We start from the raw sequence: 26,513 nt of genomic DNA on the forward strand, positions 1-26,513 counted from the left end.
GAATAGTTCCTCCATCTACTATTACTCCAAATGTTGTTCCAGCTATTATAGAACAGCATGATGATAATGAACAACATATAAATGAAGAAGTACTTCCTGAAGGAAATGACTTACATAATACTGATATGCATGAACCACAACAAGTAGCATTAAGAAGACCTCAAAGAAATCGTAGGTCAGCTATTTCTGATGATTATGTGGTTTATATGCAAGAATCAGATTATGATATTGGAATCAATAAGGATCCAGTTTCGTTTTCACATGCTGTAGAAAGTAAAGAGTCAAAGGAATGGATTAATGCCATGAAAGAAGAAATGAAATCCAGGCAACATAATGAAGTTTGGGATCTCGTTGAGTTACCACATGGCTGTAAAAGAGTCGGATGCAAATGGGTTTTTAAAACCAAACATGACTCTAGTGGTAATATCGAACGGTATAAAGCTAGACTTGTTGCTAAGGGTTACACTCAGAAAGATGGTGTTGATTACAAGGAGACATTTTCTCCTGTTTCGAAAAAGGACTCACTAAGAATAATAATGGCATTAGTAGCTCATTATGATTTGGAGTTGCATCAAATGGATGTGAAAACAGCCTTTCTGAATGGAGATCTTGATGAGGATGTTTATATGGATCAACCTGAGGGTTTTTCTGTAGAAGGTAAAGAACAATTGGTGTGTAAACTTAAGAAGTCAATATATGGGCTTAAACAAGCATCCCGACAATGGTATATTAAGTTCAATACCATTATTACATCTTTTGGTTTTAAGGAAAATACGGTTGATCACTGTATATACCAAAAGATCAGTGGGAGCAAGTTTATTTATCTGGTCCTTTATGTTGATGACATCTTGCTTGCTGCAAATAATTTAAGTATATTGCATGAGACTAAGGAATTTCTCTCAACGAACTTTGAAATGAAAGATATGGGAGAGGCATCCTATGTGATTGGAATAGAAATATTCCGTGATCGATCACAAGGAATATTGGGATTGTCTCAGAAAGGATATGTCGAAAGGATTCTAGAGAGATTTGGAATGAGTAAGTGTTCACCTGGAACAGTTCCTGTACAGAAAGGTGATAAATTCAATCTCATGCAATGTCCTAAGAATGATGTTGAACGAAAGGAAATGGAATCAATTCCATATGCATCTGTTGTTGGTAGCCTAATGTATGCTCAAACCTGTACTAGACCAGATATCAGCTAGACCGGATATCAGCTTTGCGGTCGGTATGTTAGGGAGGTATCAAAGTAATCCAGGAAGGGAACATTGGCAAGCTGCAAAGAAAGTTTTGAGGTACTTACAAGGCACGAAAGATTACATGCTCATGTATAGAAGATCCAATGAATCAGAGGTGATTGGATATAGCGATTCAGATTTTGCTGGATGCATCGATACTAGAAAATCGACTTTTGGTTACCTGTTTATGTTTGCTCAAGGCGCCATATCATGGAAAAGTGCGAAACAGACTATCGTTGCTTCATCCACTATGGAGGAAGAATTTGTGGCATGTTTTGAAGCCACAATTCATGCATTATGGTTGCGGAACTTTATTTCAGGACTTGCGGTTGTCGACACCATTAGCAAGCTGCTGAAAATTTATTGTGATAACTCTGCAGCAGTATTTTTCTCAAAGAACGACAAGTACTCTAAAGGTGCCAAACATATAGAACTGAAGTATCTTGTTGTGAAAGATGAGGTTCAGAAACAAAGAGTGTCAATCATGCACATCAGGACAGAACTTATGATTGCAGACCCTTTGACGAAAGGGTTACAACCAAAACAATTTAAGGAACATGTTCAAAGAATGGGTCTTGGTTGTATTAATAATAATTGATGTGTGACATTCTGAGCTCTTTTATGTATTTCTGATATACAATTATGTGTCTCTTGTTTTAATGTAGTAGTACGTATTTTATGTAATTTTAAACAAGAAAGAGTCTTATAAAGATATTATGTTTAATCATTATGATATAAGACATTATGTGGACCATTATGTTGTTTTATATAAATTATGAGTATGAATTGATGGATTGCTGGTATTGTAGTATATGGAAGGGAATGCATTGAATTAATAGTGCACAACCGCCATAACTCTCAGCAATTTATCATAGTATGATGTTCAACACTTAATATTATGAATAGTCGGGTCAAGTGGGAGAATGTTAGAAATCTGCTATTGGAAACAGCAAATGCTTTTAACGTTAAAGCAGTTTCTAATCTTAATGTGACCCGATCTAATCTTAAAGCATTTAGATCTTATCTTAAAGCAGTTTCTAATCTAAAGCATTAGATCTTAAGCGTTGAATTGGTATATGATGGACGTACCAGATTAGAGTTAAATAATATATAAAGGATTGGGTCCTCTCTCTCCCACACAAGAGTTGTATTCTTCTCCATCAAGAAACACATAAAGGAAGTGAGGGCAAGAGGAGAGAAACCGAATTCTGAGAAGAAGACAGAAGACAGAAGATGGCAGCCATTACATCTTCCGCTGTTAGTCAAGGTATGTCATCTTAAACAACATATTAAGTTCTGAATGTGAAATATTTGGTATTGATGATCTTTGGGCTGTTAGTAGCTATATTTTACAGTTTATTCTCCTTTGAATTCACCACACAAATGGTGTAAGAAGGGAATATCTCTTTCTACGTTCACCACGTCGCTGGCTCGTAGCGAGAAGAAAACAAAGGCTAAGGGCTGTACTCACACTTTGGAAGTTTATTCTCTCTGATACCACCACCACCGTGGGAAAAGCTGGACTTCGGTGAAGGGTGTGCAATTTGACCCATTTATACCGAAAACACGCGTTCATTAGGTGGACAGAAATTGTCACTGTTTACAGCCGTCTAATATACCAACGAGAAACATGGCCCTCATTTGTGACCCTGAAGCTAACGCCTCTCCTCCCCCTTTCTTATTAAAACAATGTTTTGGTTGTCCCTCATACCACTACTTAAAGGCCTCTACTCTATCATCTCCACCATGATTCCTTCTTTAAAGGCCTCTACTCTATCATCTCCACCAATCCCAATTTCAGAGGCAGCAACAAGAAGAGTAGAAGGTAGTCATGGAAAAGGAATAATAGTTGTATTCGTTGTCACTGTTCTCCTGAGAAACGAATGCCACAAGGATTGATGTACCGTCGCTAACTGCTTCTGGCATCCACATCATTGCCCCTCAAATCCCAGCAAATCATGGCGGCTATGTCTCCTCCTCCCGAACTCGCAAACTCTGTGCAGGAAGCAGAAAAATTCAAGAATTCGCCACAATGCAGAGTTAAAAATAATGGAGAAATGGTTATACGGTTGTAATGCATCTCCTTAGTTTAGGATTAGTTCCTAGAGTTTAGGAGGTTATTCACAAGTACCTAATTTTCAGTGATGTATTTAATATTGTAATATTCATTTGACGTAATGTAGAGTGAACGAGAGAGAGAGTCTCCTCTTTGTTTGAGTGCAGTCTCCCAGGTGCTGTACACACCTGTGAGCTGCAACTCCATTTAATTCAAAGTTTGATTTTTATCTTGGTATCAGAGCTTAGGGTAGAGATAGCCTTAATTTTTTTTAGGGATGTATCATTAGTTACATATCTGTAGTGGTAGGAGAGCATGTAAATGTATCTGTATGATCAGGTGGAACTGCAGTAACACCTGGAGCGAAGGGTCTCAGATGACTGATCATCTCTGAGCCGAAGAAAGGGTTGGAGCACATTTTTTTAGAAGAAGCAGCAGTTGGCGCGGATTTTTTGCAGACAGTCGCGCCAATACAAAACAGAACAGAAGAGCGCGAGTTTTTAAAGAACAGACGCGCCCATTGGCGTGGGTTTGAGGCTGATAAGCGTGCCAACGAAATTGTGACTGAATTGGCGCGGATCCGTGGCTATTAATCGCGCCAATTTCCATGGACACCGTGAATTTTTCTTTTCTGCAATTGGTGTGGATTCGTCGCTGTTTAGAGCGCCATAGAGCCAACCTCTTTCTCTCAGGAAATCTGCAATTTTTCGTTGCAGATCAGAGTTGCCGGGTGGTGGCACATGGAGATTTCTGCTCGGTGGCAGCAGATTTGATTTGCTCGGTGGAAGCAGATCGGTTTTTTGTCCGGTGGTGGCGCAATTCAGCTCCTTGATCTGTTCGGTGGAAGCAGATCGCCTTTGCCCGGTGGTGGCATGTTGGAGCTTGTTTGTTGATCTGTTCAGTGGTAGCAAATCGGTTTTGCCCAGTGGTGGCACAGTGAAGTCCCTGATCTGTTCGGTGGTAGCAGATCAGACTTACCCGATGGTGGCACAGTGAAGTTCCTGGTCTGTTTGGTGGTAGCAGATTGGACTTGCCCGGTGGTGGCCGATTGGAGTGTTCAGTTGGGCAGAAATGAACAACAATATAGAATCATACCTCCACGATTTTGGCAAACTCGATGGATCGAATTTCTCCAACTGGAAATTCAAAATGCAAACTTTGCTGGAGAGTGTAAATGCATGGTCGATCATTGAGGGAAATGAGCAGACATCTGGAACAGCGACCCAAGAACAAGATTGGGATAAAAGAGAAACGAAAGCAAAAGTTACACTGAAGATGTTCGTTAAGGACAATATTACCCCACATATCAGAGATTCCAAGTCGGCCACTGATATATGGACAACGATCAAGAACTTGTACAAGACTCAGAGTACAAATCGTGTTCTGGCACTCAAGGGAAAGCTGTTTGCATTGAAGATGGACGAGAATGAGTCCGTTGTTGGATTCATGGCCAGAGTCAAGGATCTGAGTGACAAACTGGGAGCTATTGGAGAAAAGGTGTCCAACTCAGATCTAGTCACACTCACATTGAACAGAATGATTGATGAATATCAGACGTTTATCTCAGGGCTGTCAGTGAGGGAGAAAGCCCCTTCATTTGATGAGCTGACAGCGATTCTACTCCAGGAGGAGGAGCGACAACAGAATCTGAAAACTCAGAGCAATGACCTTGCTCTGATGGCGAAGAGGTGACAATACAGAGGAAAGTAGTACCAGCACCAACATCAACACTAGCAACCGCAGCAGCAGCAGCAGAAAGGAGCCAACTTTTTTCAAAAGAGATCATTCAGAGCTATGACTGATAATTATGTTAAGAGATGTTTTTATTGTGGGAAACCTGGTCATCAGATTAAAGAATGTTATAAGAGGCAGGCGGATGAAAGAAGAGGCAAACAGAGGAAACACCAGGGCTGTTTTTCTGGAGAAGAGGAGGACCACAGCCATGATCTTCGACTATTCACAGTGGATTGTGCTCTTTAAACATCAAAGGGAGATGAGGACGACATATGGTATGTCGACTCTGGCGCATCCTCACATATGACCAGTAAGAAGGACTGTTTTGAATTTCTTGAAGAATCTGCATGTGGATCAAAAATTTATCTAGGAGATGACAGTGGGTATGAGATCAAAGGATATGGAGATATTCCTGTGAAGCTACCTAGTGGCGACATTAAACATCTTAAAAATGTATTATATGTTCCAGGAATTAAGAAAAACTTGATCTCTGTCTCAATGATTACAGACCAGGACATGCAGGTGCAATTCTTTAAGAATGGTTGTGTCATTAAGGATAGTCAGAAGGAAACAGTTGCAACAGGAGTACGCGTGGGGAATTTGTACAGATTGGATGCAAAGAGTATGCCACAACAAGCAATGGTTGCAGCTGGATCAACAGTTGAAAATCTCTGGCATCAGAGATTTGGACACCTCAATTTGCAAGATCTCATCTTACTTCAAAAGAAAGGTATGGTCGATGGACTCCCTGTTTTTCATAATGCCAAGCTGGAATGTGATGGATGTGAATTATGGAAAATGCATAGAGAAGAGTTCCCTTTGCATGTCAACAGGAAGGAAAGAGACATCCTAGAACTAGTGGATACAGATATTTGTGGACCTATGCAAACTAGGTCCTTAGGAGGTGCATATTATTTTCTGTTGTTTACAGATGATTGCACTAGGTTTTCATGGGTGTATTTTTTAAGTAAAAAGAGTCAAGCCTTTCGGTACTTTAAAGAGTTCAAATCTATGATAGAGAACCAAACAGGAAAGAGGATAAAGATTCTCCGCTCGGACCGAGGGGGAGAGTACAGGTTAGGAGAGTTCATGAACTTCTGCAAGCAGCATGGGATTATGCAGCAATTCACAGTGCCACACACTCCACAGCAGAATGGAGTAGCAGAACGCAAGAACAGAACTCTTGTGGAGTGCGCGAGAAGTATGCTTCAAGGTAAAGGTCTATCGAATGGTCTTTAGGCAGAAGCCATTAATACTGTTATTTATTTAAAGAATAGGAGTCCTACTAAATGTCTAGGCTTCAAAACCCCCTTTCAAGCATTGTTTGGACTCAAGCCAACAGTTAGTCATTTAAGAATATTTGGATCAAAAGCTTATGCTCATATACCGAAAGCAGATAGGAAGAAGTTAGACCCCAAAGCCTTGGAATGTATATTTGTAGGATATGGCACAGATTATAAGGCATACAAGTTATATAATCATGTGACTCATAAAGTTTTTGCAAGCAGAGATGTTATTTTTCATGAACAGACTGAAAATGGAAAGGAAGACTCTAGCAGTGACAGCCACATTCCATCGCTGATAGAGATGAACAGTGACGAAGATGAAGAGTAGGAGCAGGGGCAGAAACGGGAAGAAGTAGCAGCAGATAGTGTAATAAGTGATGATGCAGGCCCGGAAAGTGCTGAAACAGATAGAGTTGAGGTAAGTCCTCTACCTAGAAGATCAGGTAGGAAGACTAGATTACCTAAAAGATTGAAAGGCTATGCTTTAATGTCCAAAATTTTAAACATTGTAGAACCTTCAAACTATGAAGAAGCAAGTAAATCAGATGAATGGAGGGCTGCAATGCACGAGGAAATTGAATCAATATATAGAAACCATACATGGGATTTAGTGGATTTGCCTGAAGGAAAAACCCGCATAGGTTGTAAGTGGTTGTATAAACCTAAGATAAATGCAAATGGGAGTGTAGAAAAATTCAAAGCTAGACTGGTAGCAAAGGGTTACTCACAACAAGAAGGAATAGATTTCGATGACACCTTTGCCCCTGTAGCTAAACTAAATACAATTAGAATGCTAATTTCGTTAGCAACAAAACATAAATGGAAGCTACACTAGCTAGATGTTAAGTCTGCATTTCTGAATGGAGAATTAAAGGAAGAAATTTATTTAGTACAGCCTCTTGGTTTTGTGAAAAAGGGGCAGGAGCATTTAGTGTGTAAATTGCATAAGGCACTTTATGGTTTGAAACAAGCACCCAGGTCATGGTATGAGAAAATTGATTCCACGTCTTCTGCTGGCTCAGATCTCCGAAGTCATTAAAACCTTCAATCAATAAGAGCTTTCTGGCATAGCTGCAGTCCCTCCTGCTCAACAACTTCTTCCTCCAATGAAAAAGAAGTCCTTAGTGCTCACGTAAGAAGATCCGCGGCATTGAAGCGGACGAAGGATAAGGAAGAGTAGTTGGTATTAGAAGGAATAGAGGTAACAAATGAAAAGCCTTTGTGCTTCCACGTGTATATCATATTAGGGCAAGAGGAGGATAATGATGAAGAAGAAGAATTATACTTGGGCACATTCAGTTACATGCCTCCTCCCCCAAAGCAGTAGAGGCACCATAATAGTAAACAAGATTTTGAGTAGAAAAGAGCGAGGAAGTGCTGTTTGAGATTGGGAATGAATGACTCAACATAAATGCGGATATTCCTCATGCACATTTAGCTCTATATAGTCCTCTTGGATTTATTCGGAAATGCAGAATTTTATTACATTTCTTACTAGAATTTCCAAACATCTCAAATTTTAGTGCAATCTGTGTGCATTTTCACAGTCTATACGTAAATTTGGATGTTGGTCATAAACATTCAAACCCTCCTCAATTCAATAAGATATGCAGAAATTTTTCCCTGCAATTTCCAAACATTGCAAATTTCATTTTAGGGTAATATGTAGTTTTCGAATAAGTTGGAATGCGGATATTCCTCGTGCACATTTAGCTCTGTATAGTCCTCCTGGATTTATTCAAAAATATAGAATTTTATTACATTTGTTACTGGAATTTCCAAACATCTCAAATTTTAGTGTAATCTGTGTGCAATTTCACAGTCTATAAGTAAATTTGGATGATGGTCATAAATAGTCAAACCCTCCTCAATTCAATGAGAAATACAGAAATTTGTCCCTGCAATTTCCAAACATTGCAGATTTCATTTCAGGGTAATATGTACTTTTCTAATAAGTTGGAGAAGCACTAATGAATCACAACATATTAGTTATATAATTAGTGGGAAATGCGGTTAAATGAATCGTAACATATTAGTGAAAAATGTAAATCTAATACCATCTATAAGGATTGGGTATAGAAATACATTCAACAATGGCACTTCTCGTGGAAATGAAAGCAAGAACCGGCGACTATTTTTTCCTAAATCTGTTTCATGGTTTAAATTCATCCGAATATTTATTTTATTTGTAAGAAAAAATCAATCTCACAATTTTTATTCATTTCTTAAAAATGAAAAATCAAGTATATATATATATATATATATCTATATATATATATATATATATATATATATATATATATATATATATATATATATATATATATATATATATATATATGAAAAGGATATTTATTTTTGGTATATATCAATTTTTATATTTTAAAATATTTTATTTTATTTTAATATTTTTAGTTATATAATTTTTATATTTATCTTATTTATATTTTATTTATTTTATTATTATTAATTTATATCTATTTTAATTTTAGATCTACACGGTAAGGGATCAAAACGTTTTTTTAGAATGAAAAAATATTTGATCTTTTTGGAGCTTGTATAAATTTAGGTTGGTTTAGTTATAAGCTTTTATATAGGCCATATTAAAAAAGAATACTATGGAAAAAACCATGTGATACGAATACCATAGGAAATACCATGTATTGGTGATCCGAGTTGACTAAACTCCCGGATTTAACCAAGATCTTTTAGTTTCATGATGTGATTAGAATTGCATTTAAAATATCATAAAGGAACATAATGCATGGTGTAAAGAAAAAGAAACGTGACAATTATCAGCAACATAAAATAACAAGACATTGATAACGGATTTCGTCCAGGAGGGACTACGTCTCGGGGCCCCGGTGTCAAGATGGTGTAGGCCGCTGCATTAAGTGTTGTCAATAGTGATGATGTACATAGGTGGTGACTTCGCTATCATACAAGGAAAATGCCCACACATGAGTGGCCCTAAGAGATGTTCAGCTACAGGAACTCTCATTCAAAAAGGACTTCTATCAGTATGACCTAAACTCATGCATGATGATAATGAGCATCCTGCCAACATGGCATAAAAGGAATCTCAATGCAAACATACATGGCGAAAAATGAGTATCCCATCAACATAACAACAAAGGGATCTCAAACAAAACATGACAAATCATGACAACAAGTACAACCCACAGATGATTCCGCATCACATCAAGCAGGAATCATGAAACAAGTAAGAAAACAAGATCCCACATCAAACAACAAACAAGGATCTATGCAACACAATGCATCTCATGTAAAAATAAGTACATGAACGCATTGCATATATCTCACATCTTGGGGCCATCTGACGAGAAGGATGTTAAACTACTGAAGATGGTCTTACCATCAATCTCATGGCGTCGAATCTCATGGAAATGGTTGCTCGCACATGAATGCTGACACCTGCACTCCACTTTGAAAAGTGGCTAAAAAATGAAATGATCAAATGGAAAATCTGAATCCACCATCAGATTTGTGGCATCGAATAGTGCAAAATCAACAGTCAAATTTCTGCATTTTGAGATAGTGGAAATCTGGGGCTATAAGAATCTTTTAGATTCCCCCTAGATTCCTGAAAGATTCCCTCCTCCGAGTCATCTGAAGATTTGCTGCTTAGATCAAAATTCTAACTGCGGCTTCAACTTCGTGTCATTGAGAGGTGTAAGATCGACATAAAATTTGTCCAATTTGGACACTGGAAAAATTTCACCCTCTTGAGAATTTGGCTCAATCATGGTTTCGCCTACGTTTTTCTAGGATCATGGTTCCACCTGCAAAAATTAATTGAAAATTATATCTCGGTCCACGGGCACACTCCTCCACTCCTCCATGCCTCGGACATACCGTGAGAAAAGTTTATATAAACAAGTGTCGGCGGATAAACCAAGGAATGTCATTGGCGCATTGGTTAAACTTAGCAATGGGGGTCATGGGGTCTGAGGTTCAAATCCCCGCCCCTTCCAAACATGGCGCGTACTACTTTTATGGTTTCGATGCATTGTGTTAAGTTACAACCGTGCACACATTTTTATGGTTGTATTAATGGTGTGCGGTTAATATTTGTTTGGTTGTATTATGGGGCCGCCCGGTGGGGGCCGACCCACGTGGACCGGGTGGGTTCAATCCCCGTTGGCTCCACCTTAATTACAGCATAATAAATGGTGGTTGGTTGGGGTGTGGTCCGAGTCCACCAAAGGTGGCCCACCCATCCCTTTGTAATATTGTTTAATGTTTTGGAGGGCTTAGTTGGACCGGTGGGGGTCATGGTGTGTCGATCCTTTTTTTAAACTTAATTTGTTATGTGATAGTTGGAGGGGGGGTCGGCAGGGGTCATGTCCGTCGACCCAAATTTAATATGACATTTTCTCTGGGTTCTGGTGGGGGTGGCGGGGGACATGATCCGCCACCCATTTTATAATATATTTTTTTTATTTTTTAAACAACAAACATATTTTTTAAAATTTGTCTAATATAGGGGATATTAGACAAATTAACGATCCAACAAATTCGTCCGCTTTCGGGACCTAGGTTTCATGCCCCGAGGTCAATCAAATTGAAGGACACTTAGACCTTTCCCATAACCCAACTCTGACCAAAACTTTAACTAGATCGTTTTCCCTCATACGAGCTCAGATTCGAGTGGCATTCACACCGTTGGAATCAGGACGACAAGATCTACGCTCTGGTCCTGGTTTGGAAGCATTGTGATCTATTTTATTTTTGAGCATCCATATGCCCTCTTTGTCCTATGTGTGTCCCTGGAGCCACCTGCATCAATCCTCCCCACTAAGGAGCTTTTGGTCCTACAAAAGCATGAAAAATAATTTTGTCACTCCTTTGTACCTTGTCTGCATCACCAGCATCCTGAAAAGGTCTCGCTTCCATCTTCTTCACCTTTGTTCTTCGAAGCCTTAAGCGATGCGCCGACACCTGCAACCTCTGTAGTACATTGGTTTTGCAAATTACGTGCTTGTCTTACCTAACCAACTAATGACCCAAGCATCCCATACTTGCCACGAGTTTATAACACATACTCAGTGGCCAAGTTTACATCAAGATGGACACAATACCCCAGCTACGAAAACAAGGCCAACATATCATTGTTTCTTCAACAAGTGATGGAAAACGCATCATTACTGCAACACATGATTTACAAAAATAAAGTCAAACACTATGGTTCATTTGACAAGTGATGGAAACACAACAATACTTTCAAAGTGTATCATGCAACTCAAAATAAGACCAGACATCATTGTTTCTTAACAAGTGATGAAAAACACATCACCACTTTTACATTTTAAAATGCAACAAATGATTTACAAAAACATTATCATGACAAGCTAACATATCTAGAAACCATTTTTCACTTATCGCTATGAATGGGTCATCTCCCTGTGGTGGTTTTTCTTGTGAAACAATTGTTTCACCTGGTTCATGCACTGACACTTTGTCTTTAAGGCATTGCTTTGGATGGAGCCTCCAACATGTGGCTCTTTGATGGCCACTTCTGTCGCAATGAATGCAATACATCTTTTTCCTCTAGATCTGCTTAACATGTTTCTTTACCTATTGTTGAGAGGATCTTTCATGCCTTATCTTTGTTTGTGTTGCTATTCTTTTCCAACACTTAGAAAATGTATGGTTATGTAATCCACAAAAGGTACATGTTTCTTGATTCCATGATTTACGTTCATCTTTAACAACATGATTATAATCGAAATGAACATTCGAATGTCGAGACTGGTTATACCTTTCCTTACTTCCTCTGGTGTCATTATGGTGATGAGAGCTTGCCTCAGCGCTTTCTCTGCCATTGGATGATGGGGATGTTTTCCCATCATTCTCTTTCCTCGATGATTTCGACGATGTCTCGGATGAATATGACACCTTCGAGCATTCTCCTTCAATATATTCAAGCCTACAAATATAGTTTTATGCACAACCTCCAATTGTTGAGTTATGCCTTGTTTATTAACACCAAGATATTTTTCCTCCTTATATCTCATCCTGGTAAGGAGCCTCATGTTTGTCCTTGTAATTGGCATCTCCACATCTCCAACAGAAATCATACTATGTGAAGACGAAACTGAAAGAAAATCAATGTTTTTACCTCCACTGTTGAGTTGGAAAGAACCAATGAGGGCTTCTCATCATCTGTTGTTGGTGGTTCGTTAGCTCTCTCGACGGATTCCCCAAGGACATACCCAAGTCTTGCCTGATGGGGTAATTCATCTACTTTGATGGGGTTGACAATGCCTTGGCCATTAATGCCCAAGCCTTTTCCTTCATAACCCATTTTCTTCAAGAGTTTGGAGCCAATTCCTGTGGTATGATTTTCAAAAACAACGAAATCATCATCATCAGGACACATACATGAATTTAGAGAATTACTTTTTACCTTACATGGGTCACACTACATCTTTTCCATGGCCTCGTCCTTGGCTTGCAATTGTTGTAGAAAACTTTGTTTTTCCTCCTCTTCATATAGAAACATCTTCAATTCAAAGTTCTCTGTTTGAAGCTTCTGTTTTTTGTGCTTCAGTTCTCCTAGGGCCTCTTCTGTGGCTCGCAACTGAAGATGCAATTGCTCCTTTTCCTCTGTCTCTTTTTTTAGAGCTTCATACATTATTTCCACCCTTTGGGAAATTTTGAGCATGGTCTCGTACATCATTTTTTCATCCTCTGTCACTGCACGTTCCGTTGTTCACGCTTGCAATTCACATCCATGCAAAGACTGCTCCGATACCAAACTTGATCTGAGTTGACTTAACTCCCGGATTTAACCAAGATCTTTTACTTTCGTGATGTGATTAGAATTGCATTTAAGATAGCATAAAGGAACATAATGCATGCTGTAAAGAAGAAGGAACATGACAATCATCAACAACATAAAATAACAAGACATACGGATTTCGTCCAGGAGGGACTACATCTCCAGGCCCCAGTGCTATCAATAGTGATGACGTACATAGGTGGTGACGTCACTATCATACAAGGAAAATGCCCTCACACAGGAGTGGCTCCAAGAGATGTTCCACTGCAGGAACTCTCATTCAAAAAGGACTCCTATCAGCATGACCTAAACTCATGCATGATGATAACGAGCATCCTGCCAACATGACATAAAAGGGATCTCAATGCAAACATACATGGCGACACATGAGTATCCCATCAACATAACAACAAAGGGATCTCAAACAAAACATGACGAATCATGACAAAAAGTACATCACACAGATGATTCCGCATCACATCAAGTAGGAATCATGAAACAAGTAAGAAAACAAGATCCCACATCAAACATCTAACAAGGATCTATGCAGCACAATGCATTACATAGTAAAACGAAGTACATGAACACAATGCATATACCTCACATCCTAGGGCCATCTGACGAAAAGGATGTCAAACTACTAAAGATGGTCGTACCATCAATCTCACGGCGTCGAATCTCATGGAAATCGCTGCTCGCACATGAATGCTAACACCTGCACTCCACTTTGAAAAGTGGGTGAAAAATGAAATGATCCAATGGAAAATTTGAATGCACCATCAGATTTGTGGCACCGAATAGTGCAAAATCGACTGTCAAATTTTTGAATTCTGAAAAAGTGGAAATTGAGGCTATAGGAATCTTTTAGATTCCCCCTAGATTCCTTAAAGATTCCCTTCTCTAGGTCATCTGAATATTTGCTACTCATATCAAAATTTTGACTGCGCCATCAGGTTCGTGTCGCTGAGAGGTGTAAGATCGACATAAAATTTGTCCAATTTGGACACTGGAAAAATTTCACCCTCTTGAGAATTTGGCTTAATCATGGTTCCGCCTATGTTTTTCCAGGATCATGGTTACACCTACAAAAATTAATTAAAAATTATATTTCAGTCCGTGTGCATGCTCCTCTTCTCTTCCATGCCCCAGACGTACTGTGAGAAAAGTTTATATAAACAAGTGTCGGCGGATAAACCAAGGAATGTCATTGGCGAATTGGTTAAACTTAGCAATCGGGTTCACAGGTTCCGGGGTTGAAATCTCTGCCCCTTCCAAACATGGCATGTAACACTTTTATGGTTTTGGCGTGTTGTGTTATGTTACAACTGAGCGCACATTTGTATGGTTGTATTAATGGTGTGCGGTTAATATTTGTTTGGTTGTATTATGGGGCCGCCCGGTGGGGGTTCAATCCCCGTCGGCTCCACCTTAAATACCACATAATAAATGGTGGCTGGTTGGGGCGTGGGCTGGGTCCACCAGAGGTGGCCTGCCCACTCCTTTGTAATATTGTTTAATGTTTTGGAGGGTTCGGTTGGACCGGTGGGGGTCATGGCCCGTCGGTCCTTTTTTTAAACTTAATTTGTTATGTGGTAGTTGGAGGGGGAGGGGGGCGGTCAGAAAGGGTCATCGCCGGTCAACCAAAATTTAATATGACATTTGTTCTGGGTTCCGGTGGGGGTGGCGGGGGACATGGTCCACCACCCGTTTTATAATATATATATTTTTTATTTTTTAAACAACAAACACATTTTTTGAATTTGTCTAATATAGTTGATATTAGACAAATTAACGATCCAACAAATTCACCCGCTTTCAAGACCTACGTTTCATGCCTTGGGGTCAGTTAAATTGTAGGACACTTAAACCTGGCCCACAACCCAACATTGACCAAAACTTTGACTGGCTCGTTCTCCCTCATACGATGTCAGATTCAAGTGTCGTTCACACCGTTGTAATCTGGACGACAAGATCTATGCTCTGGTCATGGCTCGAAAGCATTTTTATCTCTTTAATTTTTGAGCTTCCATAAGCCCTCTTTGTCTTGTGTGTGTCCCTAAGCCACCTCGATCAATTGGACATGAAAATGTTATTTTATTTTATCAAAATGTTAAACATTACAACATATTTATCATATTGCGTGGGATAGCGTTTCTTAACTCGTTTAATGCCACCATGTAAATTAAATGGCTAGTAAATGTCTATAGGCATCAATCTATAATAGGCATCAAAACCCCTACTTCATCATACATCTCAAATTGCTAAAGTTAAAAAAATCATAAGAATTAAATTATAACCTCCTCCTTAGTATTATTATTGATGATCAAATTAATTAATATATAAGTGAAACATATGTACATTTAAAACAAAGCATGTAACAATATTCTTAATCATGTAGATTCACCTAATTCACTCCATTTTATCATTATCATGAAGATTCTTAATCTGTAAATAAGTTTTGTTATAATACCATTGGCCAACCAAAACTTATAATACCAAATGTCCAAAATCCCATTATGTCATATGTCACTTGTTCATATGACCATTTTTATTAATGAATTTAATTAAAAAAAAAAAGTGCATAGCTACTTTGTAAATAAGTTGATCCAGATCTTGGGAGGAGGCCCCCAAGATCTAAAATATTGAAATGGATCTTGGGAGGAGAGACCCCCAAGATCTGAAAACTTGAATTTCCAGAAAGAAAAAAGAGGAGAATGCCCAATAAACAAAACTACAAAGAAACTTTTTATTAAAACCCACTGATCTGGATTTAAACGGGAACGCAACAAATTACTGAGATAACCATAAAGACAGATATGCAGCAGAAATAATACTTCATTTCATTACTGTAAAATATTGAAATATGCTTACAAACAGAAGTGGAAATAAACCAGCTAGGGCGATGGTAGCTTATCTCTGAGAAGAGATGTGGCGGCTACATGCCTCTGAACTGTAAAGGCTACATTGTGGTGAACAACCTGTCCTTTTACAAAATTTGGCTTGTTACTTAGAGTATTTTTCAGTTACAATACCACGGGTCAATTCCATGGGTGAATGAATACCATGGGTGGATTTTACAATACCACGGGCGGATGACATTTACAATACCATGGGTCAATTCCATGGGTGAATGAATACCATGGGTGGATTTTACAATACCACGGGCGGATGCCATTTACAATACCATGGGTAAATTCCATGGGTCAATGAATAATATGGGTGGATGAGTACCATGGGTTGATGCCATTTTCCATTTGGATCATTCCTCCCTCCTTAAGAAGTAATGGTCCCCATTGCGTAAAGTTCCCTCCTGTGAAGCCTTTGTTGAATATGAAGAGCCACTAAAGATAAGGGTTTTATGTGGTTAACCCAAAACCCTGATAAACAAAGATCCGAGGATAGAGATACCCTGTAATGCTTGTGACCAACTATGATTTTGACAGTGTGCGGCCTAGCAAATGGACTTCGATGACAAGGATTTTATGCAGTTGACCCATAACCATGATGTTGGTTGCTGATGAAGTAGCAAGTGCCTACATAGCCTGGTGCGGGAGGGTACGTCTCCAAATAACCCAAGCTGAATGCTGCTATGTTGAAACTGATGAATGTGAAGCAGGTGCCTACTAAAGCGGGGTGGGAGGGCACGTCTCCAATGGAAACCCACTCCGAATGCTGCTCTAGAATCAAAATGGACATAACTCAGCCAATATAACTCAAAATATTTATTATAACCTGTTTTTAGAAGTAGAAGGATCATTTTGCATCTTCCCATGAGTTGGAAATCCTTATCTGGACACTCTAAGATCTCAGATTTGCGCAGCAACAGTTCCGCTGTCACAAAAATTCTGATAAAATAGCTGATTTTAAATCAGCGATATCTCCCACATCCGAACTCCGATTCGACCCATTTTTTTTTGAAATTGGGTGATTTTTCGAGAGGAATCCAGATCTGGTATTCGTTTTCGAAAATTTTGTACCAAATGTTTCAGATCTGATCTGAAAAGTCGCCGCCCAAAAAAATTTCTGCTTGACCCAAGAAAGTGCTATGTGGAAGTTGTAGCTCTGATACCACTGATCCGGATCTTGGTAGGAGGCCCCCAAGATCTAAAAGATTGAAATGGATCTTGGGAGGGGAGACCCCCAAGATCTGAAAACTTGAATTTCCAGAAGAAAAAAAGAGGAGAATGCCCAATAAACAAAACCACAAAGCAACTTTTTATTAAAACCCACTTATCTGGATTTAAACGGGAATGCAACAAATCACTGAGATAACCATAAAGATAGATATGCAGCAGAAATAATACTTCATTTCATTACTGTAAAATACTGAAATATGCTTACAAACAGAAGTGGAAATAAACCAGCTAGGGCGATGGTAGCTTATCTCTGAGAAGAGATGTGGCGGCTACATGCCTCTGAACTGTAAAGGCTACATTGTGGCAAACAACCTGTCCTTTTACAAAATTTGGCTTGTTACTTATAGTATTTTTCAGTTACAATACCACGGGTCAATTCCATGGGTGAATGAATACCATGGGTGGATTTTACAATACCACGGGCGGATAACATTTACAATACCATGGGTCAATTCCATGGGTGAATGAATACCATGGGTGGATTTTACAATACCACAGGCGGATGCCATTTACAATACCATGGGTAAATTCCATGGGTCAATGAATAATATGGGTGGATGAGTACCATGGGTTGATGCCATTTTCCATTTGGATCATTCCTCCCTCCTTAAGAAGCAATGGTCCCCATTGGGTAAAGTTCCCTCCTGTGAAGCCTTTGTTGAATATGAAGAGCCACTAAAGATAAAGGTTTTATGTGGTTAACCCAAAACCCTGATAAACGAAGATCCGAGGATAGAGATACCCTGTAATGCTTGTGACCAACTATGATTTTGACAGTGTGCGGCCTAGCAAATGGACTTTGATGACAAGGATTTTATGCAGGTGACCCATAACCATGATGTTGGTTGATGATGAAGTAGCAGGTGCCTACATAGCCTGGTGTGGGAGGGCACGTCTCCAAATAACCCAAGCCGAATGATGCTATGTTGAAACTAATGAATGTGAAGCAGGTGCCTACTAAAGCGTGGTGGGAGGGCACGTCTCCAATGGAAACCCACTCCGAATGCTGCTCTAGAATCAAAATGGACATAACTCAGCCAATATAACTCAGAATATTTATTATAACCTATTTTTAGAAGTAGAAGGAAAATTTTTCATCTTCCCATGAGTTGGAAATCTTTATCTGGACACTCTAAGATCTCAGATTTGCGCTGCAACAGTTCCGCCGTCACAAAAATTCTGACAAAATAGCTGATTTTAAATCAGCGATATCTCCCACATCCGAACTCCGATTCGACCCATTTTTTTTTGAAATTGGGTGATTTTTCGAGAGGAATCCAGATCTGGTATTCGTTTTCGAAAATTTTGTACCAAATGTTTCAGATCTGATCTGAAAATTCGCCGCCCAAAAAAATTCCTGCTTGACCCAAGAAAGTGCTCTGTGGAAGCTGTAGATCTGATACCACTGATCCGGATCTTGGGAGGAGGCCCCCAAGATCTAAAAGATTGAAATGGATCTTGGGAGGAGAGACCCCCAAGATCTGAAAACTTGAATTTCCAGAAGAAAAAAAGAGGAGAATGCCCAATAAACAAAACCACAAAGCAACTTTTTATTAAAACCCACTGATCTGGATTTAAACGGGAATGCAACAAATTACTGAGATAACCATAAAGATAGATATGCAGCAGAAATAATACTTCATTTCATTACTGTAAAATACTGAAATATGCTTACAAACAGAAGTGGAAATAAACCAGCTAGGGCAATGGTAGCTTATCTCTGAGAAGAGATGTGGGGGCTACATGCCTCTGAACTGTAAAGGCTACATTGTGGCGATCAACCTGTCCTTTTACAAAATTTGTCTTGTTACTTATAGTATTTTTCAGTTACAATACCACGGGTCAATTCCATGGGTGAATGAATACCATGTGTGGATTTTACAATACCACGGGCAGATGACATTTACAATACCATGGGTCAATTCCATGGGTGAATGAATACCATGGGTGGATTTTATAATACCACGGGTGGATGCCATTTACAATACCATGGGTAAATTCCATGGGTCAATGAATAATATGGGTGGATGAGTACCATGGGTTGACGCCATTTTCCATTTGGATCATAAGTCTTAGTCTTTGATTTGTGTATAGTATTAAAAATATTCTAGAATATACTATGGAGTTTAAATCCCTTCCATCCACCTAACAATTATTAATAAAACTTTAGAAACTCTATTCCAAAATAAAGATGTTGATCAACATAAATTTAGTTGAGATTTTGTGGTCTCATGCTATGTAAGCATTTTGACTTGGTCAAATTACACAAGAAATTATAAAAATATGAAAGATATTCACCTAAACCTATGTACCTACCACATTTACTTGAAGGAAGGTCGTAATCCAGTTAGGCAGCCACAACAACGCACGAACCCAACACTTAAAGAAGTAATAAAAGAAGAATTATGTTGGGTCCCTATAATACTAGTGATTACCCCATTACTATTGTAGTTGTACCCATTATTAATATTTTTGTGCCCCTATTATCCCCATATTGTCATTACTGTGCCCCATAGAATCCCTCTATTGTTATTTTTGTGGCTTTATATTATTATTGTTAGGTCGGCTGGGTTATATTTTGACTCCTTATACTCCTATATATAGAAAGGAGGTTTTGTCATTTGAATCATCCAAGAATTGTTCATTTGTGTAATGTAAATGAGGTTATCCCCTCGAAGAGGCTGAATTCTAAGGCGTTGATCTCTCTTTTCTATCTTTTTGTGAGCTGGTTTCATAACATTTGGTATCAGAGCTTTGGATTCTAGGGTTTCGCTGCTCCAAATAGGTCATCGTGGCATTTTCGCTAGAACATTTTTTCTACGACGTTTCAGAAGCTAAAAAAACCCATTTGAGAAGACATCGCATTGAATCTCAGGTCCAAATTTCATAGCTTTTCGCGCTATATTTGCGGAGATATGATCTGAGGAAGTTTGTCTTTTTGCAAACTCCTGAATTACATTCCAAACAGGTGACCTGGGGAAAATCGTCATAACTTTCTATCTGAGCATTAGATTGAAATTTCGTAAGAAGCTACAGAAAGAGGACGGACTGTAGTTTCTTGTATATCGTTTTTAGAGCCAAAGGTAAAAACAGGGACACGTGGCATGTCGTACAAGTTTGCTCCACTGAACTAGTCTATAATCAGGTCACTGTGGGAGATTTGACATAACTCTTCCTCGGAGAATCCAATTGGGATCAGACTGGTGGCACTGGAAACAGGACATAGAGGGCTACTACAGGTCGCAATTTCAGAACTGGATGATCAGAAATTACAAAGATACATCAGAGGCAATATCGAGCTCTTACAAAGTGAAAAACGGTGTGTAGATTTTTTTTAATTTTTGCTTAAGCTTGGTTTGAAAAATTATTTTGAAGGAATTCAAAGGGCATAATATAGCATTGCTATTGGTAACTGATGCCCGGAGGAAAGAAAATGCAAACACCTAGTAAGAAACCTGAAAGCAGTAGCATGACTCATGAAGAAGAGGAAGAAATGCTACATGATATATAAAAATTACAAGACCAAGTGCAACAAATGTCAGTCTCACAAAAGCTAATAGAAGCTAAGATAAATGGAATGTAATCTAAGATAAAGGGCGTGGAAGCTAAGATGAATGGCATGGAATCTAAGGTGGACGATTGGAAGACATATTTGAAGACAGACATGGAATAATTGAAGTTAAATATGAATAAGTTGCTACAAGAAATGGTCCCTAATGGTGAAAGGGTAGTAAAGGAAACTAATGATGAGAACAAAAGAAATGTTATTCATGATTCCGTAGACTCTAATGTTGGATCGAAGACCCACCATATTCCAAAAATTGAAATGAGGAAGTTTGATGGCAAGGATCCCGCAACATGGATATTACAGATGGAGCAATTTTTTGATCTCAATAATGTGCAAAACACACAAAAGGTACGTATTGCAACTTTATATTTGGAACCAAATCAGTTTGTATGGTATCAATGGCTTTTCTCTCTTAAACAAATTATCACTTGGGCAATTTTTACGGAAAAATTGACAGCACATTATTAGGATACAAAAAGCAACATTTTTTTTAGCCAATTGATAAGTCTCAAACAAAAGGATTCAATAATGGAGCACATTGAGGAGTTCCAAAAATTGAACATAAGGGTAAAAAATATTCCAGAGGAGCATAGGATTGATGTGTTCATAGGGACTTTAAAGGATAATATCCAACATGATGTTTACCTTTGGGAACCTGATTCATTAGAGAAGGCATGCAGGTTAGCAAGAAGAATGGAAAGCAAAATTATGGCAACGAGGAAGCACACCACTCACAACTATAAAGATGGAAGTGTTGTTGCCCCTAGTCTTCCACAACCTATAAGGTTGACACCACAACAATTGGAAGAAAAATAGCAAAAGGGCTTTGCTACAGTTGTGATATCAAATACACTAAAGGTCATAAGTGTGCTAAGAAGAAATTATTCTACATAGATTGTGAAGAGGATGAAGAAAAGGAGAAAGAAAGGTCAAAAGAAGAGGATATACTCTAGGAAAAAAGCCTAGATAAATAAGAAATGAATCTGACCATATCTTGTAATGCATTGGCGAGAATTACCACTCCTCAAACCATCAAGATAGAAGGAAAAATCAAGAAGAAAAAGGCAATAGTGTTGATTGATTCAGGAAGTACCCACAATTTTATTCATTGTAAGGTAGCAAAAGAATTGAATTGCTTCTTATATCCAGCACCAGAGTGTCAAGTGATGGTTGCAAATGGAGGAACAATAAATTTCTCAGGAAAGTGCCATAATATCAAGCTATCCATGGGAGAATATGTATTGACTAGCCTAATGCTTTCCATTCCAATGGGAGGTGCTGATGTTGTACTAGGAGTCCAATGGCTACAATCCTTCGGTACAATAGCTTTTAATTTCAAGAATTATTCATGAAATTTTATGTGGAAGGAAAGGAAGTTGAATTAAGGGGTATTGCAGGGAAACTGGGAAAGATAATCAGCTCTAACGGTATGACAAAGCTTCTAAAAAAGGAACAAAGAGGTGTAATTGCACAATTATGTTCGCTAGATGTTTCCACATTGGAATCATCTATTTCTCCAAATCTCCAAAAAGCCTTGGACAATCATTCCAAGGCATTTGAGACTCCCAAAGGTCTACCACCTATTCGTGATCATGATCATGCTATTCATCTGATTCTAGGAAGTGCACCTCCAAACATCAAGCCGTACATATATCCCTATGCCCAAAAGAGTGAAATTGAACGTATAGTTGCAGAAATGCTAGAGGCTGGTATAATTCAACCGAGTCAAAGTTCTTTCTCTGCTCCAGTAGTATTGGTGCACAAGAAGGATGGATCATGGCGCATGTGTCCAGATTATAGGGAGCTCAACAAGCTCACTATGAAAGATAAGTTTCCCATTCCTGTCATTGATGAATTACTGGATGAATTGCATGGATCAATTTACTTCACCAAGTTGGATCTTTGTTCAAGATATCATCAAATCAGAATGAAGACTAAAGACATTCCAAAAACAACATTTAAAACTCATGAGGGTCATTATGAATTTTTGGTCATGCCTTTTGGCCTTACCAATGCACCTTCAACATTTCAAGGTTTGATGAATTCAATTTTCAAACCATTCCTTAGAAAATTTGTGTTAGTATTTTTTGATGATATACTCATCTACAGAAAGTCTTGGAAGGATCATGTTGAACATGTTGACAGGGTGATACAACTATTGGAGGAGAAACAATTATATGCAAAAAGATCCAAATGTTTCTTTGGAGTGCAAGAGGTGGAATATTTGGGTCATATTGTATCTCATGAAGGAGTTAAGGTAGACCCTAGCAAAATTAAATCCATTAAGGAATGGAAAATTCCCACATCCATAAAGCATCTACGAGGATTTCTCGGGTTGACAGGGTATTATCGGAAGTTTGTTAAGAATCATGGGAGAATAGCAGCACCTCTAACAACATTATTGAAGAAAGATGCATTTTCATGGACTCCAGAAGCAACAAGGCATTCGAACATCTTAAATAAGCAATGTGCCAAGCACCGTCTTAGCTACACCGGACTCCACAAAAACCTTTATTGTGGAATGTGATGCTTCAGGAAATGGAATTGGTGTTGTTTTAATGCAAGATGAAAGACCCATTGCTTTCGAAAGTCGTCCAATCAAGGGAAAGTTTTTACACAAAGCTATTTATGAGAAGGAAATGTTGGAAATACTCCATGCACTTAAGAAATGGCGACCCTACCTAATGGGAAGACAGTTTAAGGTAAAAACGGATCATGATAGCCTTAAATACTTTTTAGAACAAAGATTATCCTCTGAAGAGCAACAAAGTGGGTCACAAAGATGTTGGGTTATGACTTTGAAATCATCTACAAAAATGGGAAGCAAAATTTGGTGGCAGATGCACTCTCAAGAAAGGATGAGGATGTGGAAGCATTGTTGTGCGCCATTTCTATTATCCAACTAGATTGGATAAACGAAGCAAGGGAGGAATGGAAGAATGACGAAGAAGTGTGGGCACTTATTTGAAAGTTACAACAAGATTCCAGTATGTTCGATACATTTAGCTGGAAAAATGATTCGTTATGGTACAAAGATCGCTTATACCTCTGTAAGAATTCCTAGCTAAAACAAAAGATTCTTATGGAATTGCACACTTCTCCCTTAGGAGGGCACTCAGGATTTTAAAAAACTTACCATAGGGTTAAGAAGGAATTTTTTTGGGATGGCCTTAAATCAAATATTCAAAAGTTTGTGGTGGAATGTTTGGTTTGCCAACAAAATAAAGTTGAAACAGTTAAGACACCGGGTTTATTGCAACCTTTATCCATTCCAAACCAACGTTGGGAGGAGGTTTCAATGGATTTTATCACAAGTTTACCCAAGTCTGAGGGAAAGAGTGTCATCATGGTGGTAGTTGACAGACTTACCAAGTGTGCACACTTTTGTGCATTATCACATCCATTTAAAGCCAGTACAGTTTCTACTACATTTATGGAAACAATTCAAAAGCTACATGGAAACCCAAAGATTTTTGTAAGTGACAGAGATCCCATTTTCACTGGAAATTTTTGGACAGAATTATTTTCTTGTCTTGGTACTCAGTTAGCTCATAGCTCATCTTATCATCCTCAATCTGATGGGAAAACTGAGATAGTAAACAAATGTTTGGAAGTATATCTTCGTTGCTTTGTATCTAATAAACAGACACAATGGGTCAAATGGTTTCCTCTGGCTGAATGGTGGTATAACACTTCCTTCCATACAGCAACAAAAATGACCCCATTTATGGCACTTTATGGGTATCAGCCACCATCCATCAAATCATATTTAAGAGAAAATTCTAAGGTTCAAGTTGTGGAACATCACATCGAACATCAACAACAAGTCCTCCAACTCTTAAAGGATAACCTCGAGTTGGCATAGAATAGAATGAAACAACAGGCAAATCAACATTGTAGCGAAAGAAGTTTTGATGTAGTTGATTGGGTATTCCTACGGCTAAAGCCATATAAGCAAATGTCCCTCAATCAAGCTAAGAAGGATAATAAATTATCGCCAAAATATTATGGTCCATACAAGGTGTTGCAAAAGATTGGTACTATGGAATACAAATTGGAGCTTCCTGCAGCTTCTCGATTGCACCTAGTTTTCCATGTTTCATGTTTAAAGAAGGTTATAGGTGACAAGCTCCCAGTTCAAACAATATTGCCAGAACTTGACAAGGAAGGAAAAATTATATTGGAACCGGAAGCAGTCACAGAAACAAGAACTCGACAGCTACGAAATAGATTCATTTCGGAGTATCTTATCAAGTGGAAGAACTTATCCATTGAAGATTCCACATGGGAGGATGAAAATTTTATACAGAAGCATCCAGAACTTCTCAAGCATTGAGGACATCACTTTTTTGAAGGAGAGGGGCATGTTGGGTCCCTATAATACTAGTGATTACCCCATTACTATTGTAGTTGTGCCCCTTATTAATATTGTTGTGCCCCTATTATCCCCATATTGTTATTTTTGTGGCTTTGTATTATTATTGTTAGGTCGGCTGGGTTATATTGTGACTCCTTATACTCCTATATATAGAAAGGAGTTTTTGTCATTTGAATCATCCAAAAATTGTTCATTTGTGTAATGTAAAGGAGGTTACCACCTTGAAGAGGCTGAATTCTAAGGCGTTGATATCTCTTTTCTATCTTTTTGTGAGCTTGTTTCACTGGTTTCATAACAAATTACAAGATCTTCTAAATTCCAACTTCATTTATCCCATTTCTGACAACCAATGGGTATCTCCACTTGTTATTGTTCGTAAAAAGAAAAACAAGTGGAGGATCTGTGTAGATTATAGGGAACTTAACGAAATCCACTCAAAATGACCATCTCCCCTTGCCATTATTAATCAAGTCCTTGACACCTTATCTGGAAAAAAAATATTTTCATTTCTTGATGGGTTTAGTGGATATAATCAGATACAGATTTCCCCAGGCGATCAGGATAAAACCACCATTACTTTTCCTTGGGGGAATTTTTCATACAAAGTTCTCCCTTTGGACTCTGTAATGCACTAGTAACCTTCCAGAGGGAAATATTAGGGATATTTGTAGATTTTCTAAATGATATTTTAGAAGTATTCATGGATGACTTTACACCTTATGGTGATTATTTTGAACCAGCATCAGCTAATCTCAAAAAAGCGCTAGAGTGATGTGAAAAAACTAATGTTGCTTTATGCACTGAAAAAAGTCACATGATGATGAATGAAGGAATTACGCTTGGGAATTATATTTATGTTGCAAGAATAAAAGTAGACCCTACTAAGATAGAAGTAATTCTGAAAATTCCAACTCCCAAAATGTAGAAGGAGGTGCATAGTTTTTTGGGACATACAGTGTATTACAGGAGGTTTATAGAAAAAAAATTCAAAGGTTGCATCTCCATTATTTTCTCTCCTTACTAAACACAGGTAATTTGTTTGGATAGGGAAATGTGAATGTGCCTTTACAGAGTTAAAGCAATGTGTATCAACAACCCCTATTTTGCGAGGACCAAATTGGGACCTATCATTTCACATAGCAACAAACACATATGATACTATTGTGGGAGATGCGTTGGGCCAACTAGAAGACAAGAAGCCATATGCCATCTATTACATCAGTAAGAATTTGACTCTAGCAAAGTTAAATTATAAAGTTACAAAAAAATAGTTTCTTGCAGTATCGCATGCCATTAATAAATTTACACACTA

The 26,513-nt window shown here is 38.4% G+C and overlaps 1 pseudogene; it reads right to left on the reverse strand.

Annotated features, from left to right (window-relative positions):
- Positions 1 to 3,794: 3,794 nt before the first annotated feature.
- The window catches only part of LOC149199015 (UDP-glucuronic acid decarboxylase 4 pseudogene), a 57,725-nt pseudogene continuing 35,006 nt past the window's right edge, over positions 3,795 to 26,513 (reverse strand).

This window comes from Pinus tabuliformis, chromosome 2_1 (genome assembly GCF_031772625.1).
Source record: "Pinus tabuliformis cultivar Carrire ecotype Pingquan chromosome 2_1, CPIR1, whole genome shotgun sequence".
Taxonomy (NCBI): domain Eukaryota; kingdom Viridiplantae; phylum Streptophyta; class Pinopsida; order Pinales; family Pinaceae; genus Pinus; species Pinus tabuliformis.